Here is an 18,227-nt window from a genome sequence, read left to right on the forward strand (position 1 = left end):
AGTCAAATTCAGAGAACAGTTCAGTGTTGCTGTCGTTTTCTTCAGAACCTGTTGTCGATCTCGACAGTGCCGCGTTGGCGCCTTGCTCCCCGTCCCCTCCCCCTTGTTCCTGCGCCGCACGATCCCCTAGAAACTTGCGGACATCGGCGACAAGCAGAAGGAGGTGCGCCGCCCCGTGACCGACGGCAGCGGCGTCTTTGCGGCCGCCAGAGAGGGGCGCAGCGTAGACGGCGCCACCCAGCGCCGCCCAAACCACCGGAGGCCGCCGCGTGGCCACCCACTCCCCAGTGCGCGCTGCCACCTTCGTCGTGAACCGCTGGGCGCGGAGCGCGCTCTCTGCCGCCGTCGTGCCCGTGCGGCCACCCCACCGTGGACCGGCGCCATTACGCCAAGACCAACCAAGATTAGCAGGGGAACAGCACCAGTACACCTCACTGATGCTACCTGGCCACCTAAACCCCTCGCCAAGCCACTGCCTCGCCGTAATTTCTCGCTGGAGCAACCCCGTTCACGGCCACCCCCTCGAGCCGCCTATAAATAGAGGCCCCGAGCTCCAGCTAGTACCCACACCACCTCTACACTCCACCGAGACCCTGCCTAGCCACTGGAAGAGCCCCGAGGAAGTCTCCTTCCTCAACTCCGGCCGCCGCGACCCGCCACGGGATCCAGCTCGATTCGCTCCCGTGCGTGCTCCTCTGCCTCCCATCTCTTGCTAGTAGCTCTCTAGTGCATCCCCCCTTCTGACCCGCGCTTCAATTCGAAGTTTGCAGCACACCACCGGAGTTCCCCACCATCGCCCGAGCCACCGTCCGCCGGAGATAGTGTCGCCGTCGACGTGGTGCTCCCCGACGCCCAAGTCCACCACCCACCGACGCGGAAGGACACGCTGAAGCTCTTGGTACACTCCGATCTCTCTGTCTCGCCGTGGTTCGACGCCGGCGACCACCGCAGTCTTCGGGCGCCGGCGAACTTTTCAAACCTGACATGTGGGACCCCCCTGTCAGCCTCTATTCTCTTCTCCCTCGAAACGTTTTCTGTTGGCGCCTTCGGGCAAATACGTTTTCCCTTTGAGCTGGCGTGTTTCTTTCCAAAGCGTTTTTTGTTTTCTCAGTTAAACCCCTGGAACTTTTCTGTTTCATTACAGATGAGTCCCTGGACAGAAACTCTTATAACTTTTTATTAAAAGATGATTTTTGAGTGATTCTTTTTTGTCAGTCTTGTATTTTTGTCTAGTTTTTTATAGTATTTATTTGGAAAAATTTTGGAACAACTTTTATGCACGCGTTGGTTTTCACGTTAGCGCCCGTTTTCGTTATGCCGTAGGTTCCAGAAGAGGTGACGGAGCCGCGAACTTCGCCGAGCTAGACTCCGACTTCTCCGAACCAGGCAAGCATGTTTGAACCTTTGATATGAGAGGTGTTTTGCATGTTTGCGTGAGAGTTTGTGCGTGGCATTTGAGTATCAGTGAGTACCTCGTTGCTTGTGAGGCAACTACCCGCATGTTCCATAGTTGCGATGATCTCTGGTGAGAGATGGCCTAATCATATGGTGACATGAAGGGCAGCAAGGTGGTACTGTTGTAGCATACCAGCCTTGCGTCATCCGACAAATTCCGACGTTAACGTGGACAGAGTCACGTTATCGTCCTTCCCCCTTCCGTGCTACCACTGGTTTTCTGCCAGAATGCGGTTTAGTAAGTTGGTAACCTCTTTCCGTGTACACACCAAACAGAGGGGCCGGGATGATGGTTCCATGGCCCTGGATTAAAGCCAGTCATCCGGTCAGGGGGCATGGGTGTTTCCGGTTGGGACCGAGAGGGGGGCACCCCTTAGAGCGCGCGTATAGAAATTTGATCCCATGCTACGCGAGGTTGTAGCCTCCCCGTCTCAAGGTTTTTCTTGAACGTTGCCGAGGGTGATTCCTGGCTTCGGAAATGTTGAATGGGTGTGTACTGGTTAGATGTGTTTCTTCCAAAACACCGTAAACGGAACTAGTCCCCGTGACTACTGAAATCCGTTGGCTGTGGTTAAAGTACAAACTCTGCAGAGTCAAATCCTTCCAAGTCATCGTATCCATGATCAAGTAGAGTGATCAGTATATCCATATCTATCCTCGTGGAAATTTATCCCCGGTGAACAAGCTCAAGTGGTAAACCCAGTTTAATTGTTATTCTTGTGGATGGACTAACCCTGTTATTTATCTCATGACGGATTATTCTCTTGACATGATTTAAATTCATAAGCTACTAAGTTATGTATATAAGCCCTTTATGTGATGTCGCTTAGACGTCCGACTGTGGCATGTTGGTCTCTTATTTTCAATATAAGCCCTTTATGCGATGTCGCTCAGACGTCCGACTGTGGCACGCACTGTCTTTCATTCCTGTTATAAGCCCTTTACGTGGTGTCGCCCTGACGCCCGACTGCGGCATTATTATTCTTGCAGTTTCCTCTCGAGAAGTCATTCAGACCCTCGTTTGGCACCCAGTATTTTATTTTGCGGCATTATTATTCTTGCAGTTTCCTCTCGAGGAGTCATTCAGACCCTCGTTTGGCACCCAGTATTTTATTTTGCGGCATTATTATTCTTGCAGTTTCCTCTCGAGGAGTCATTCAGACCCTCGTTTGGCACCCAGTATTTATTTTGGGATTTCGGGAGGACTACCGCCCGACTTCTCTGTTATTTTTCCCATGCATTATTTCTCTATGTCCGAACGCACTTGTTAATCTGTTCATATGCTTCATGTTTACATTTGTTATATCTTATGTCCGAACTGTCTTGCGAGTACTTTCATAGTACTCACCTGGCTTGTTGATGTGGCCAGATGTTGACGAAGGCGATCTCTTGGATGAAGAGTTTGATAGTGCGTCCGACGCCTAGAGGAGTCCCAGTCAGTCCTGTGCGATCCCGGATATTGGTCACTTGTATTATATTCGCTTCCGCCACCCGCAATAAGCCCCCTCAAGCCTCACTCCGACGCTCGAAGAGCTGTAGTTGTCAGGAGTCATATCACCCACTTCACGGTGATATTTCTTCCACCATTGTTATTCGAGTAGTAGTTATGCCACCCTATCCGCCGTCTTGTTTCATCGACGTTCATGTAATAAATTGTTGAGCAGTCTCCGCTCAACCTTGTATTATATTCAGTACTCCTGGTAATTTTTTCTTCTGTGACCAAGATATTGTCTACCGGTGAGAAGGAATTCTTCTTTACTGGTCCGTAAAAGGGATTGGTCTCTCAATAAATATTTTATTGAAAAACCGGTCGTGACATGCAGAGGTAGCGTGCCGACGGCGATCACATCGACCTTGGAACCATTCTCGACGCGCATCGTCACCTCGTCCTTTGCCAGTCTCCGTTTATTCCGCAGTTCCTGTTTTGAATTACAAATATGAGCAACCGCACCGGTATCAAATACCCAGGAGCTACTACGAGTACTGGTAAGGTACACATCAATTACATGTATATCACATATACCTTTGGTGTTGCCGGCCTTCTTGTCCGCTAAGTATTTGGGGCAGTTCCGCTTCCAGTGACCACTTCCCTTGCAATAAAAGCACTCAGTTTCAGGCTTGGGTCCATTCTTTGACTTCTTCCCAGTAACTGGCTTACCGGGCGCGGCAACTCCCTTGCCGTCCTTCTTGAAGTTCTTCTTACCCTTGCCCTTCTTGAACTTAGTGGTTTTATTCACCATCAACACTTGATGTTCTTTTCTGATCTCCACCTCCGCTGATTTCAGCATTGAATATACCTCAAGAATGGTCTTTTCCATCCCCTGCATATTGAAGTTCATCACAAAGCTCTTGTAGCTTGGTGGAAGCGACTGGAGGATTCTGTCAATGACCGCGTCATCCGGGAGATTAACTCCCAGCTGGGATAAGCGGTTGTGTAACCCAGACATTCTGAGTATGTGCTCACTAACAGAACTATTCTCCTCCATTTTACAGCTGAAGAACTTGTCGGAGACTTCATATCTCTCGACCCGGGCATGAGCTTGGAAAACCATTTTCAGCTCCTCGAACATCTCATATGCTCCATGTTTCTCAAAACGCTTTTGGAGACCCGGTTCTAAGCTGTAAAGCATGCCGCACTGAACGAGGGAGTAATCATCAGCACGCTGCTGCCAAGCGTTCATAACGTCTTGGTTCTCTGGGATTGGTGCTTCACCTAGCGGTGCTTCTAAGACATAATCTTTCTTGGCTGCTATGAGGATGATCCTCAGGTTCCGGACCCAGTCCGTATAGTTGCTGCCATCATCTTTCAGCTTGGTTTTCTCTAGGAACGCGTTGAAATTGAGGACAACATGGGCCATTTGATCTACAAGACATAGTGTAAAGATTTTAGACTAAGTTCATGATAATTAAGTTCATCTAATCAAATTACTCAATGAACTCCCACTCAGATAGACATCCCTCTAGTCATCTAAGTGAAACATGATCCGAGTTAACTAGGCCGTGTCCGATCATCACGTGAGACGGACTAGTCAAGATCGGTGAACATCTCCATGTTGATCGTATCCTCTATACGACTCATTCTTGACCTTTCGGTCCTCCGTGTTCCGAGGCCATGTCTGTACATGCTAGGCTCGTCAAGTCAACCTAAGTGTATTGCGTGTGTTCCGAGGCCATGTCTGTACATGCTAGGCTCGTCAACACCCGTTGTATGCGAACGTTAGAATCTATCACACCCGATCATCACGTGGTGCTTCGAAACAACGAACCTTCGCAACGGTGCACAGTTAGGGTGAACACTTTCTTGAAATTATTATAAGGGATCATCTTACTTACTACCGTCGTTCTAAGCAAATAAGATGCAAAAACATGATAAACATCACATGCAATCAAATAGTGACATGATATGGCCAATATCATTATGCTCCTTTGATCTCCATCTTCGGGGCACCATGATCATCTTCGTCACCGGCATGACACCATGATCTCCATCATTGTGTCTTCATGAAGTCGTCACGCCAACGATTACTTCTACTTCTATGGCTAACGCGTTTAGCAACAAAGTAAAGTAATTTACATGGCGTTATTCAATGACACGCAAGTCATGCAAAATAATAAAGACAACTCCTATGGCTCCTGCCGGTTGTCATACTCATCGACATGCAAGTCGTGATTCCTATTACAAGAATATGATCAATCTCATACATCACATATATCATTCATCACATCTTCTGGCCATATCACATCACATAACACATGCTGCAAAAACAAGTTAGACGTCCTCTAATTGTTGTTGCAAGTTTTTACGTGGTTTGTGGGTTTCTAGCAAGAACGTTTCTTACCTACGTATGACCACAACGTGATTTGCCAATTTCTATTTACCCTTCATAAGGACCCTTTTCATCGAATCCGTTCCAACTAAAGTAGGAGAGACAGACACCCGCTAGCCACCTTATGCAACTAGTGCATGTCAGTCGGTGGAACCTGTCTCACGTAAGCGTACGTGTAAGGTCGGTCCGGGCCGCTTCATCCTACAATGCCGCCGAAACAAGAAACGACTAGTAGCGGCAAGAAGAATTGGCAACATCAACGCCCACAACTTCTTTGTGTTCTACTCGTGCATAGTAACTACGCATAGGCCTGGCTCATGATGCCACGGTTGGGAATCGTAGCATAATTTAAAAAAAAAATCCTACGCTCACCAAGATGCATCTATGGAGTATACTAGCAACGAGGGGAAGGGAGTGCATCTACATACCCTTGTAGATCGCGAGCGGAAGCGTTCCAATGAACGTGGATGACGGAGTCGTACTCGCCGTGATTCAAATCACCGATGACCGAGTGCCGAACGGACGGCACCTCCGCGTTCAACACACGTACGATGCAGCGACGTCTCCTCCTTCTTGATCCAGCAAGGGGGAAGGAGAGGTTGATGGAGATCCAGCAGCACGACGGCGTGGTGGTGGATGTAGCGGGATGTCGGCAGGGCTTCGCCGAGCTTCTGCGAGAGAGAGAGGTGTAGCAGGGGAGGAGGGAGGCGCCCAAGGCTGTAGTACTGCTGCCCTCCCTCCCCCCCTTTATATAGGGCCCCTGGGAGGGGGGCCGCCGGCCAAGATCCATCTGGAGGGGGGGGCAAGGGGGGTGCCTTGCCCCCCCAAGGCAAGTGGGGCGCCCCCCCACCCTAGGGTTTCCAACCCTAGGCGCAGGGGGGAGGCCCATGGGGGGCGCCCAGCCCACTAGGGGCTGGTTCCCCTCCCACTTCAGCCCACGGGGCCCTCCGGGATAGGTGGCCCCACCCGGTGGACCCCCGGGACCCTTCCGGTGGTCCCGGTACAATACCGGTAACCCCCAAAACTTTCCCGGTGGCCGAAACTTGACTTCCTATATATAATTCTTCACCTCCGGACCATTCCGGAACTCCTCGTGACGTCTGGGATCTCATCCGGGACTCCGAACAACTTTCGGGTTTCCGCATACACATATCTCTACAACCCTAGCGTCACCGAACCTTAAGTGTGTAGACCCTACGGGTTCGGGAGACATGCAGACATGACCGAGACGCCTCTCCGGTCAATAACCAACAGCGGGATCTGGATACCCATGTTGGCTCCCACATGTTCCACGATGATCTCATCGGATGAACCACGATGTCGAGGATTCAATCAATCCCGTATGCAATTCCCTTTGTCAATCAGTGTGTTACTTGCCCGAGATTCGATCGTCGGTATCCCAATACCTTGTTCAATCTCGTTACCGGCAAGTCTCTTTACTCGTACCGCAATGCATGATCCCGTGACTAACGCCTTAGTCACATTGAGCTCATTATGATGATGCATTACCGAGTGGGCCCAGAGATACCTCTCCGTCACACGGAGTGACAAATCCCAGTCTTGATCCGTGCCAACCCAACAGACACTTTCGGAGATACCCGCAGTGTACCTTTATAGTCACCCAGTTACGTTGTGACGTTTGGCACACCCAAAGCACTCCTACAATATCCGGGAGTTGCACGATCTCATGGTCTAAGGAAAAGATACTTGACATTGGAAAAGCTCTAGCAAACGAAACTACACGATCTTTTATGCTATGCTTAGGATTGGGTCTTGTCCATCACATCATTCTCCTAATGATGTGATCCCGTTATCAATGACATCCAATGTCCATAGTCAGGAAACCATGACTATCTGTTGATCAACGAGCTAGTCAACTAGAGGCTTACTAGGGACACGTTGTGGTCTATGTATTCACACATGTATTACGATTTCCGGACAATACAATTATAGCATGAACAATAGACAATTACCATGAACAAAGAAATATAATAATAACCATTTATTATTGCCTCTAGGGCATATTTCCAACAAAAGTTGTTATTTTATATTTCCTTATTCATTATAAATGTTTATTATTCATGCTAGAATTGTATTGATCGGGAACCTAAATACATGTGTGAATACATAGACAAACACTATGTCCCTAGTGAGCCTCTACTTGACTAGCTCGTTGATCAAAGATGGTTAAGGTTTCCTGACCATGGAGATGAGTTGTCATTTGATAACGGGATGGATAAGACCCATCAGTTAGCTTAGCATTATGATCGTTCAGTTTTATTGATATTGCTTTCTTCATGTCAAATACATATTCCTTCGACTGTGAGATTATGCAACTCCCGAATACCGGAGGAATGCCTTATGTGCTATCAAACGTCACAACGTATCTGGGTGATTATAAAGATGCTCTACAGGTATCTCTGAAGGTGTTTGTTGAGTTGGCATAGATCGAGATTAGGATTTGTCACTCCGAGTATCGGAGAGGCATCTCTGGGCCCTCTCGGTAATACACATCATAAGCTTGCAAGCAAAAGACTAAGGAGTTGGTAACGAGGTGATGTATTACGGAACGAGTAAAGAGACTTGCTGGTAACGAGATTGAACTAGGTATGAAGATACCGACAATCGAATCTCGGGCAAGTAACATACCGATGGACAAAGGAAATAACGTATGTTGTCATAACGGTTCGACCGATAAAGATCTTCGCAGAATATGTAGGAGCCAATATGAGCATCCAGGTTCCGCTATTGGTTATTGACAGGAGAGGTGTCTTGGCCATGTCTACATAGTTCTCGAACCCGTAGGGTCCGCATGCTTAACGTTCGGTGACGATATTGTAGTATATGAGTTATGTGATTTGGTGATTGAATGTTGTTCGGAGTCCCAGATGAGATCACTGACATGATGAGGAGTCTCGAAATGGTCGAGAGGTAAATATTGATATATAGGACGATAGTATTCGGACACCGGAAGTGTTCCGGAGGGTACAAGGTACATATTGGGTCACCGGGAGGGGTTCTGGGCACCCCCGGCAAAAGATATTGGCCTTATGGTCCAAGAGGGGAAACGCACCAGCCACCAGGGGCTGGTGCGCCCCCCATATGGGTTGAACCAAGGGGAGAAGGAAAGAGGGAAAGAGAAAGGAAAGGGGGGATTCGGCCTCCCCCTTCCCTTTCTCCCCCTCCTCTTTCCTTTCCCCTCCGGTAAATAAGGAAGGGGGCACCGTCCTAGGAGGAACCCAAGTAGGATTCGGTCCTACTTGGGGCACCTTCTGGCCTCTCCCTTCTCCCTCCCACGTATATATATGTGGGGGGCGCCCGTAGCACACACCAGACAATTGCCTAGCCGTGGGCGGCGCCCCCTCCACAGTTTACACCCTCGGTCATATCTTCGTGGTGCTTAGGCGAAGCCCTGCGAGGATCACTTCACCATCACCGTCTCCATGCCGTTATGCTGACGGAACTCATCTACTACCTCAACGTCTTGCTGGATCAAGAAGGCGAGGGATGTCAATGAGCTGAACGTGTGCAGAACTCAGAGGTGTTGTGCGTTCGGTACTTGATCGGTCGGAGCTAGAAGAAGTTCGACTACATCAACCACGTTATCAAATGCTTCCGCTTACGATCTATGAGGATATGTAGACACACTATCCCCCTCATTGCTATGCATCTCCATGGATAGATCATTGCGTGTGCGTAGAATTTTTTTGTTTTCCAAGCAACGTTTCCCAACACTGATCTCGCTTGCAAAGACTTGTAGTGAAGACATGATACTGGCCACCGTTAAGCTGCTTTGGATTGCTCTGGTATCCTCACTGATGTTGCTGGTTACCCTGACCAGACTGTTGGTTATAACCACCTTGGTTGTTTTGTCCTTGATATCCAGAATTTGAGCCATCGCCGCCAAAGTCGGACCCCTGTGAGCCGGATCCTGACCCGCCAGGTGGGCCATTGTTACCACCCCGATTCTGATTAAAGCTAGAGTTCTTGTACTCATTCATGATGAAACAATCTTTCCAAGCATGAGTCGATGGTTGACCGGGCAAACTATGCTTTGGGCAAGGGTCATTAAGCATGGCCTCCAGGTTAAATTTTGGTCCTCCAAACTGTGGCTTACCCTTACGACGCTAATTTTTATGTTGAGCATTGGTGTTAGCCACAAAATATGACCCGCCGTCGGTTTGCTTGCGCTTGCCACCATTACCCTGGTTATGACCCGTCACGTTTTGCTACTGACCCTTACTATTGCCATTCTTCGTCCCCTTGTTGGACTTTTCATCATCAGATCCGTGGTCCTTGGTGTTGTCTGAGTCAGCATACTTGACGAGAGCCGCCATGAGCTGTCCCATGTCATTGCAGTGACGCTTAAGCTGCCCCAACTTCTGTTTGAGAGGCATGAAGTGACAATTGTTCTCCAAAATCAAAACAGCAGAGCCGACCGCGATGCTATTCGATGAGTGGATAATAGCTGAGACTCAGCGAACCCAATGGTGGGCCGACTCATCCTCTCGATGCACGCAGTTGTCCAAATCAATGATCGACAGAGGCTGCTTACATGTTCCTTTGAAATTCTGAATGAAGCGCGCCTTCAACTCAGCCCATGAATTGATTGGCAGGTAGCCCTTTCAACCAGGTTCACGCTGGTCCATCTAACATCATGGTGAAATACTTGGCACACACAACATCAATAACATCTAACATCTCCATAGCCAGCTCATAGCTCTCAATCCAAGCCTCAGGCAGAAGATCAGCTGTGTAATTAGGCATCTTTCGAGGGCCTTTAAAATCCTTAGGCAAACACTCATTGCGTAGAGCCGACACTAGACGCAGAACACCAACTGTCCTAGAACTCATCCCGGCCTCCACAGATGCCGAAGGGTCTAACTGAAACTACTGATGAGCCCCCAATTGAGCCGCCAGCTCCGCCTCACGACGGGCTCGAGTCTGATCTACAAGGGCCTGAGCAGTATTACCATCACGGGCGGGTTATGCCCACGGGGCGAGTCATTATTGCGAGGCGGGTTACGATGCCGCTCGCTGCTGGAAACCGCCGGCGCCTCAATGCCCCGGCTGTAACTTCGACTTTGGCACTGTGTTGAGTGAATCTGCTCACGGCTGTATGAGTAAGCTTCCTGCTGTGCCATGGCTGTCTGGAGAAGCTCCACTATGTTTTGGGTCTCTATTGCAGTTGGAGACTTGCCCTCGATTGGAATAGCTGCCAACCGTGAGGCTGCGGCAATCATATTATCCAGCGGGTTGGTGTAATGACCAGAAGGTGTTGGTACTCGTTGAGGCGGGGTCAGATCCATACGAGGCGGGTCTGGCACATGAGGCTGAGCCGCCACTCCGGTTACAGGCGCCTCAGCAGCCAGGGTCACATCGGGCGGGTTACTCGTTCCTGCTCCGGGCGTATTAAAAAGATTCCGCCCCTCAAACTGTGAAGGTAGACGGCTCTGGTGCCTCCTTCGAAGAACAACATTTGACGCATTCTGATCCAGATTTAAACGAATAGCCTCTGCCCTTATCCGCTGTGTTTCGGCCTCCAACGCGGCTCGCTCCATGGCCATCCTGACATTCTCCGCATCAAGATCCTCTCGAGCCTTTGCCCCCTCGTCCCACAGCTTCACAACCTCTACATTGTGTTGTACTTGATTCGCCGGAGTTACCTCTGCAGCTAACAGAGTTGATGTCGCTTGAAGCTACATCGGTATTTCCCCAAAAAGGAAGGGATGATGCAGCACAGCGGCGGTAGGTATTTTCCTTAGATATGAAACCAGGGTCATCGAACTAGTAGGAGAACCAAGCAACACAATGTAAACAACCCCTGCACACAAATAACAACACCTCGCAACCCCGACGTGTTAAAGGGGTTGTCAATCCCTTTCGGGTAACGACGCCAGAAACGGCGTGTGGACGGGAGAAAGTTGTAATAGATTGAATAAATAGATCGCAAATAAAATAAAGTGCAGCAAAGTATTTTTGTATTTTTGGTTTAATAGATCTAAAAATAAATGCAAAGAAAAAGTAGATCGCAAAGGCAAATATATAAGAAAGAGACCCAGGGGCCGTAGATTTCACTAGTGGCTTCTCTCGAGAAAAATAGCAAATGGTGGGTGAATAAATTACTGTTGGGCAATTGATAGAACTTCAAATAATCATGACGATATCCAGACAATGATCATTATATAGGCATCACGTCCAAGATTTGTAGACCGACTCCTGCCCGCATCTACTATTATTACTCCATACATCGACCGCTATCCAGCATGCATCTAGTGTATTAAGTTCATGGAAAAACGGAGTAATGCAATAAGAACGATGACATGATGTAGACAAGATCTACCTATGTAGAGATAGACCCCATCGTTTTATCCTTAGTAGCAACGATACATACATGTCGGTTCCCCTTCTGTCACTGGGATCATGCACCGTAAGATCGAACCCACTACAAAGCACCTCTTCCCATTGCAAGATAAATAGATCAAGTTGGCCAAACAAAACCCAAATATCGGAGAAGATTACGAGGCTATAAGCAATCATGCATATAAGAGATCGAAGAGAACTCAAATAACTTTCATGGATATAAAAGATATAACTGATCATAAACTCAAAGTTCATCAGATCCCAACAAACACATGCAAAAAGAGTTCATATGGATCTCCAAGAGACCATTGTATTGAGAATTCAGCGAGAGAGAGGAAGTCATCTAGGTACTAACTACGGACTAGAAGGTCTACAAAGAACTACTCACGCATCATCGAAAAGGCACCAATGGAGGTGGTGAACCCATCCGAGATGGTGTCTAGATTGGATTGGATCTGGACTCTGCGGCGGCTGGATGAATATTTTGTCAACTCCCCTAGGGTTTTGGGAATATTGGGGTATTTATAGAGCAAAGAGGCGGTCCGGGGGCACCCGAGGTGGACACAACCTACCAGGTCCTAGCGCGCCCTGGTGGGTTGTGCTCTGCTCGGAGCACCCCCTAGGCGCAGCCAGGGCCCATTATGTGTCTTCTGGTCCAAAAAAATCACCATAAAGTTTCGTTGCATTTGGACTCTGTCTGATATTGATTTCCTGCGATGTAAAAAACATGCAGAAAACAGCAACTGGCACTTGGCACTATCTCTACTCCTAATGGAGCAGTTGGTAGTCTCCGTTCCGGGTTTTTTTTCGTCCCACCTCCCACCTTCGCTGGTTTTTTTCGTAGGTTTATTTTCGCGTGACCCTCTCACACAACGAAAGAAATCTGAACGGATTAGAACTTTCCATACTGGCGCAAATTATTTAGTAATGTAGAATCAATCACAATCAATCTCTAAAGATCAAATCTAAATTAATTAAACTTATCTTAAATCGCTCAATCACATTAATTAGAAAACAAATAATTAATTTTATTTCCTCGACTCCATAGGTCGTTTCGTTCGTTCGCTCACCCCCACCCCCTCCGTCGATACCTACACCAGATCCCATCCCCACCGATTTTTTATCTCCCCTGAAAAACCGGTGGGAAAATAACCATGCAAAAAAAACAACTAAAAAAACCATTGACCACGCCAGGGAGGAAAACACCACAAAGAAAACTCCCCTCGATCTATTTGCTAGGTCGATCGTGAAGCTCGCCGCCGCCGCCATCATGGAACGCTTCACCGCCGCCATCGTGGAACGCCTCGCCGCCGCCAACGTGGAGCCCTTCACCGAAGCAGAGGTCCAGGATGGCCGCCGCCGAGGTCCGAGATCGCCATCCCTATCTGTTTCTTGTTCGCTGGCCTCTCTCACATTCCCCATCTCTCTCTCTCTCTCTCTCTCTCTCTCTCGCGCGCGCGCGCGCGCGCGCGCGCGTCATTGCCACCGCTGCCCACTACCGGCTGCGTCTGCCGCTACCCCCATGGCGCTACCGACTCCGATGAGATCTCCCCTTTCTAACATATGCGGCCGCCTCGCTGTTCCTGCCCCACGTGCGGCCCCGCGGCTAACCCTAGCAACCTCTATCTCCAACGGCGGCGCCTCCCTCGTCCTCTCACAACCCCGTCCTCCTCCCTACGCGTGCTCCACACGTATCTCCGACGATGATAGCGGCCAACAGGCTGTGGGCCTACCAGAGGGCACGGCAGGCGGCAACGCAAGGCAGCGGGGCGCATGGTTGATGCTCACGACAATGGTATGCGCGAGCATGCCACAGGCAGCGGCCAGGTGTGTGAGGGCAGTAGCCAGTGAGGGCACGCTGATGTTCGTCTGGGCCACACGGTGAGTATTCTTTGTTTATGTGTTCTGGCTATTTTGTGAATTGATGCATCGGCCAAAAGGTTGCGCCATCTCAAGTATCTGTGGGTCAGTCACAGTACAGTACAAATACTGGCCATCTATTGGGCGGATCTGGTAGTGATTTCACCGATTTCAGGTAAGAATGCTCTCTCCTCTTTGTAGTTAATTAAACAGATCCGTAAGCTGCTTGACTGCTACAACTGGTTGTATCACCGGCCGGTTACTTCGGGTGAATAAGGCAGAACGAATTATGCCATGTATGTTCCATCTCATTTTGTTCAATGCTTGTGCTTTCCGTAATTGGGAGTCTCCAAGTTTTGATTGCATTTATTAGAATGATTGGTACTATCAGGTTGATGAACGGAATGTGAAGCTTATATGAAACAGTGGGATTTTCAGTTTGTATGCTCGTCCATTAACTCAATTTTTGCAGGTTTCATGATATAGTAATTCTGCAAATGTGTCGACTTTCTATTTAGTTTTCCAGTGCCATTTAATTGTTAAACTTTCTAGATCAAAATCTCAAGAATACCCAATATGATTCTTTTTTGTTATTTCTTTCAGCGAGCCACACAGAGATCTGACAAAGGTCCTATAGAACTGACCACGAGAGCGGCGGCAAGTGCAGCAGTGCGTACTCAACGGTTGACCGACTACGTGCAAATCATGTCCCCAGTGTGATTGAGAATGGCGGTAAATTATTAGACACAAGCGGTTAATTTCTACCAATTAGAACTACACAGTGAAGCCTGGCAAAATGGCCACAAGTATTGGTTCATAACACATGCGTTTTAGCGGGATGGAGGTAATATTGAGAGAGACAGACCCATTAGGCTAAGGAAAAGAAATAGTATATCTTTTGAGTCTACCATCTTGTATGCCAAGCAGCGTCGAGTAGATGATATACTAGGCGCTTTTCTTCTAAATTGTACAGAAAGTCCACTGAGTCATTGTTGTTTGTATGCCACCGTAGAGCAAAATAGTACTTCTTTTAATCATTTTTAGGTGAAATACAAGCATGTAGCTACCTCACTTAATTATTGTACTCACTTGAAGTTTTATGTTGATACAATGCAATATTTAAGTAGTAGAGAAACCTCACAAATTTAAATTGATGAATGATATTTAGGAAAAGAAGTATGCATGTTTCATTATAAAGGGAAAGTCTTTTTCAAGGCATAGTGTTTAATTCACGAATGATTAAACAGTTTAACGGGGACCAACACTGAGTAGCAGGGGAGTGGCAGTGCATAGAGACATAGTGAGGAGAGCGGGGGCGATGATGGAGGCGGAGATGTTTAGAGAAAGATATAGAGAGCAGGAGGTTTAACATGGTGCAATCAAAAACCGAGAGCCACGAAACATAACAATACTCTGCATTGTTTTGATGTTGGTATCAGAACCAGGTACCATGTGAAGCTCAAGGAATGGTTGTAGATCATTATGGAGAAACTGAAGAAAAAAAAGATCCTTATGGAGTACATTATAAACGACATTTGGTGTCGGCGGCATGTCACTACCTCTGACAAAGTTCTCTGAAACACGATTACTATCATGTACAATGCTTTTACAACCGATTAAATTTATTTGGTACATAGAGCTATTGGTCCTTTATGATTATTTTATTTCTTCAGTACAAATGCTTTTAGCTCTTGATATTTTATTACGGCTATACACTTATCCATTGACACGCCACTTGTGGAAACTTTTTCCGTTGGAATAAGAAGAACAACAATGATTTAGTTGTAATAAAATGCTGAAAATGCAACCTGATGTGCATGAGTACCTTAAAGATATATGCTAGACAACAGCAATGATTTAACTTGTTGTAAAATGTTGTTTCTGCACTAAATCTTCTTTACAAACTGTTTGCACAAGAGAGGTAGTCCTGCTGGAATCATGTATGCCTCTCGTGAGTTTCACTATTAAGTATTCAAAGCAGCAAAGATAACAGGATGGAATGTCAAGGTGATCACCCGTATTTCTGGAGAAATAGTAAGTGGGCTAACTGAGGTGAAACTCAACAATGTATCTCTACTATTAAAGGGCCATAAAAATACAGAACTTGTGAAGCATCCCTTCAAGCTACCATCTTTACTGGAAGCTTGGTTCCCTTGATTTGCTTGTTTACAAATATTTAACCTGGTGTTTTATTTGTATGTTGTCATCCTGTGGTCATTAACAATCATGCAGATGGAACTGCTCTTATTTAGAACAACCTGGCTTATCCTCGGTCGAGTGAGTCATAACAGAAGTATGTAATTTACTAGCCCCTCTATTTATTTGTTAGAAATGTTACAATTTGTATATCTTTTGAGCTGACCATAACAATTGTTCAAAAGGAAGTAATTACATAAATATTTGGATTTTAGACTTTTCTTTATGCTTGCACATATGATTTTTTTTCACAAATAAACACTAAATGCTATAACAGAATTGCTTTGTGCAATTCTCTCATATTCAAATGCTAAAATTCTGTAATTTTATTTTTAGTAGTTTCTGAGGTGTGAAATTCAAGTTTTATTTTGCTTGCGCAGTTGAAAAGAAATGCTGGCAGAGATATTAAAATTCAAACCTGGCTTATTTTTCTCAATATGGGTTCAGAAGGAAATTGTCGTTGAGCTTCTATCTAAAGGTATGTCAGATTAACAGGTTGTTGTCGTAACTCTTGATTTTGAGTAATGCAAAGCAATGTCATCGGTACATCTTGGGTTGCCGTTCTTCCAGAACGAAGGATTTTTTTCGCCTAGATTGTGCTATGAAATAATGCTTGTATAACGCCTTGATCTCTTGGCTATACCATGCTTTCTTGACAATACTATACTTGCAGAAGAATGATGCTTCTATAGAATGCCACAATGAGTTCTGGCAGCTCTTTTAATTCTGTGTTCACTATGGACGAATGAACCATATAATTTGTCAATTTGATCAGTACTTGCTGACTGCTTGCTTTCATGTTGCAATCTCAGTTTTAGGCACTTCATAGCCATAGAATAATTTTGAATTGTTATGCTCAGTACACCAAATGGTGTTCCTAGGTAATGCATTGTTTGCAACCAAGTTTTGTCTTTAAGCACCAAGGCGTAGTAGTATGCATTGAAATAAATGGATCATTTCTATCTTTCTGGTGCTCGTAATAGAATTTTTCATTTTGGATTTGTATGCTTGAAATTTGATTATTTCTACCAACTGAGAATGGAAATGAACTGTACTGTAAGCACTTTTTCATTAGATTTCAGCAGCCTCGATGGATGATGGCAGGAACCTCATGGGCCACACATCCCCTTCCTTAATTGCATGCCCTCACAAAATGGATGGGGACTGGGTTCTTTGGTTGTCGCCGCCGGACTCAGCGAAGGACGAAAAATCGAGATGATCCAGTGGAGAATAGATGCCACGGGCTGAAGAAAGGAGGCGACGGTTTCAGAGCACACACCTTGAAGCGGAGAGGCGGCAGGGGAGTGGGTCTGGATGGCAGAGGGAGCGAGACGAGGCAACATCAGATGGGAGGCATGGTCAAAAGAGGCGCCGTAGGAGCAATCGTGCGTGTGTGGGGGCCATACCAGGGAGAAGGAAATGGGTGGTCGGTTTTCCAGGGCTTTTTTTCCTTGCATCGGGAAATGGGTTCGGTTGAAAAAACGATGAGGTGGGGAGGTCACGCGAAGGGTGGAGACGTGGGTACCATATAACGTACCAACTGTGCTTTAATAGTAGAGATTAAGATGTTGATATTTTATTCATTTTCTACTTAGCTGAAGATTCTTTGAAGAAAAAAAACTATGAAACTTGTAATGTATCATGGTCGCAATTTGTGAAGTAGAACTAACTATCGTTTGACCAAATACCCTTTGATCATTCATCAATTTTTATGTACTTGTCTCCCATGACAACAAATATGGAATACATGTCTGTGTTCTTGAAAGAACAACATGCTATTCTGATTACGTGCAACTTTTCTGATAAAAAATAGTCGTTACTCAGGAATCTGGATCAAATAACTATGCACTATAGGCACTAATATGGTTACCTTTGAATGAGTTTGTTAATGTGTTTAGTTACTATAATGTTTCATATGTTCATCAGAAAAAATAAAGGCTTATTTGCTTGCATGTGCTTTCTCATGTTTGTTTGTTTGTTGTCTTCTGGTTGTTCCTTTTCTATAATTGTCACATAAAGTGAACCGAAGCTCATATTATATATTTCTGCTGTGTAGATACCCGCGACCCCGCTGTTGAACTCGCTGAAAATGGAGATAGACATGGATTTAACGGTTCTCATTCATTTAAATCTCAGTGAATTCATACCAGTTTCTATTTGGAACTGAGATAACTAGGAATCATTTCCTTCATGATACTAGCTGTATGAGCTTTTTTTTTCCTTCGGTGTAGGCCAATATTATACAAAGTTATTTCCTAAAATTATATTCGAAGGTGTCTTCTATGAGAGTAACCATCTAAATCTTTTTTCTATATTTGTCACAAGGTTCTTGTGCTGAAGTGGTTTTTTTGGTCAATATGTTTTCTACTAAATATTTCAAGAATGAATATTTCAATATGTTATAAGTGAAAAATTATGTAGTGACAAATGTTTGGGAATTACAGTGGCGAAAAGGCGCAATGCAGGAAGAGAAACTTTAGTGCTTGTTGTAACATGCTTGTGGCATTTTTCGTCTTCTGCCCGTAG

General features: G+C 46.2%; 1 long non-coding RNA gene across 1 annotated transcript; it reads left to right on the plus strand.

Annotated features, from left to right (window-relative positions):
- The first annotated feature begins 12,868 nt into the window (after positions 1 to 12,868).
- On the plus strand, positions 12,869 to 17,413 carry LOC123121558 (uncharacterized). The gene is made up of 3 exons (XR_006459780.1): positions 12,869 to 15,798; positions 16,082 to 16,179; positions 16,777 to 17,413. It is a non-coding gene; the product is annotated as an uncharacterized lncRNA (long non-coding RNA).
- Positions 17,414 to 18,227: the final 814 nt, after the last annotated feature.

The sequence above is a fragment of the Triticum aestivum genome, chromosome 5D (genome assembly GCF_018294505.1).
Source record: "Triticum aestivum cultivar Chinese Spring chromosome 5D, IWGSC CS RefSeq v2.1, whole genome shotgun sequence".
Lineage (NCBI taxonomy): Eukaryota > Viridiplantae > Streptophyta > Magnoliopsida > Poales > Poaceae > Triticum > Triticum aestivum.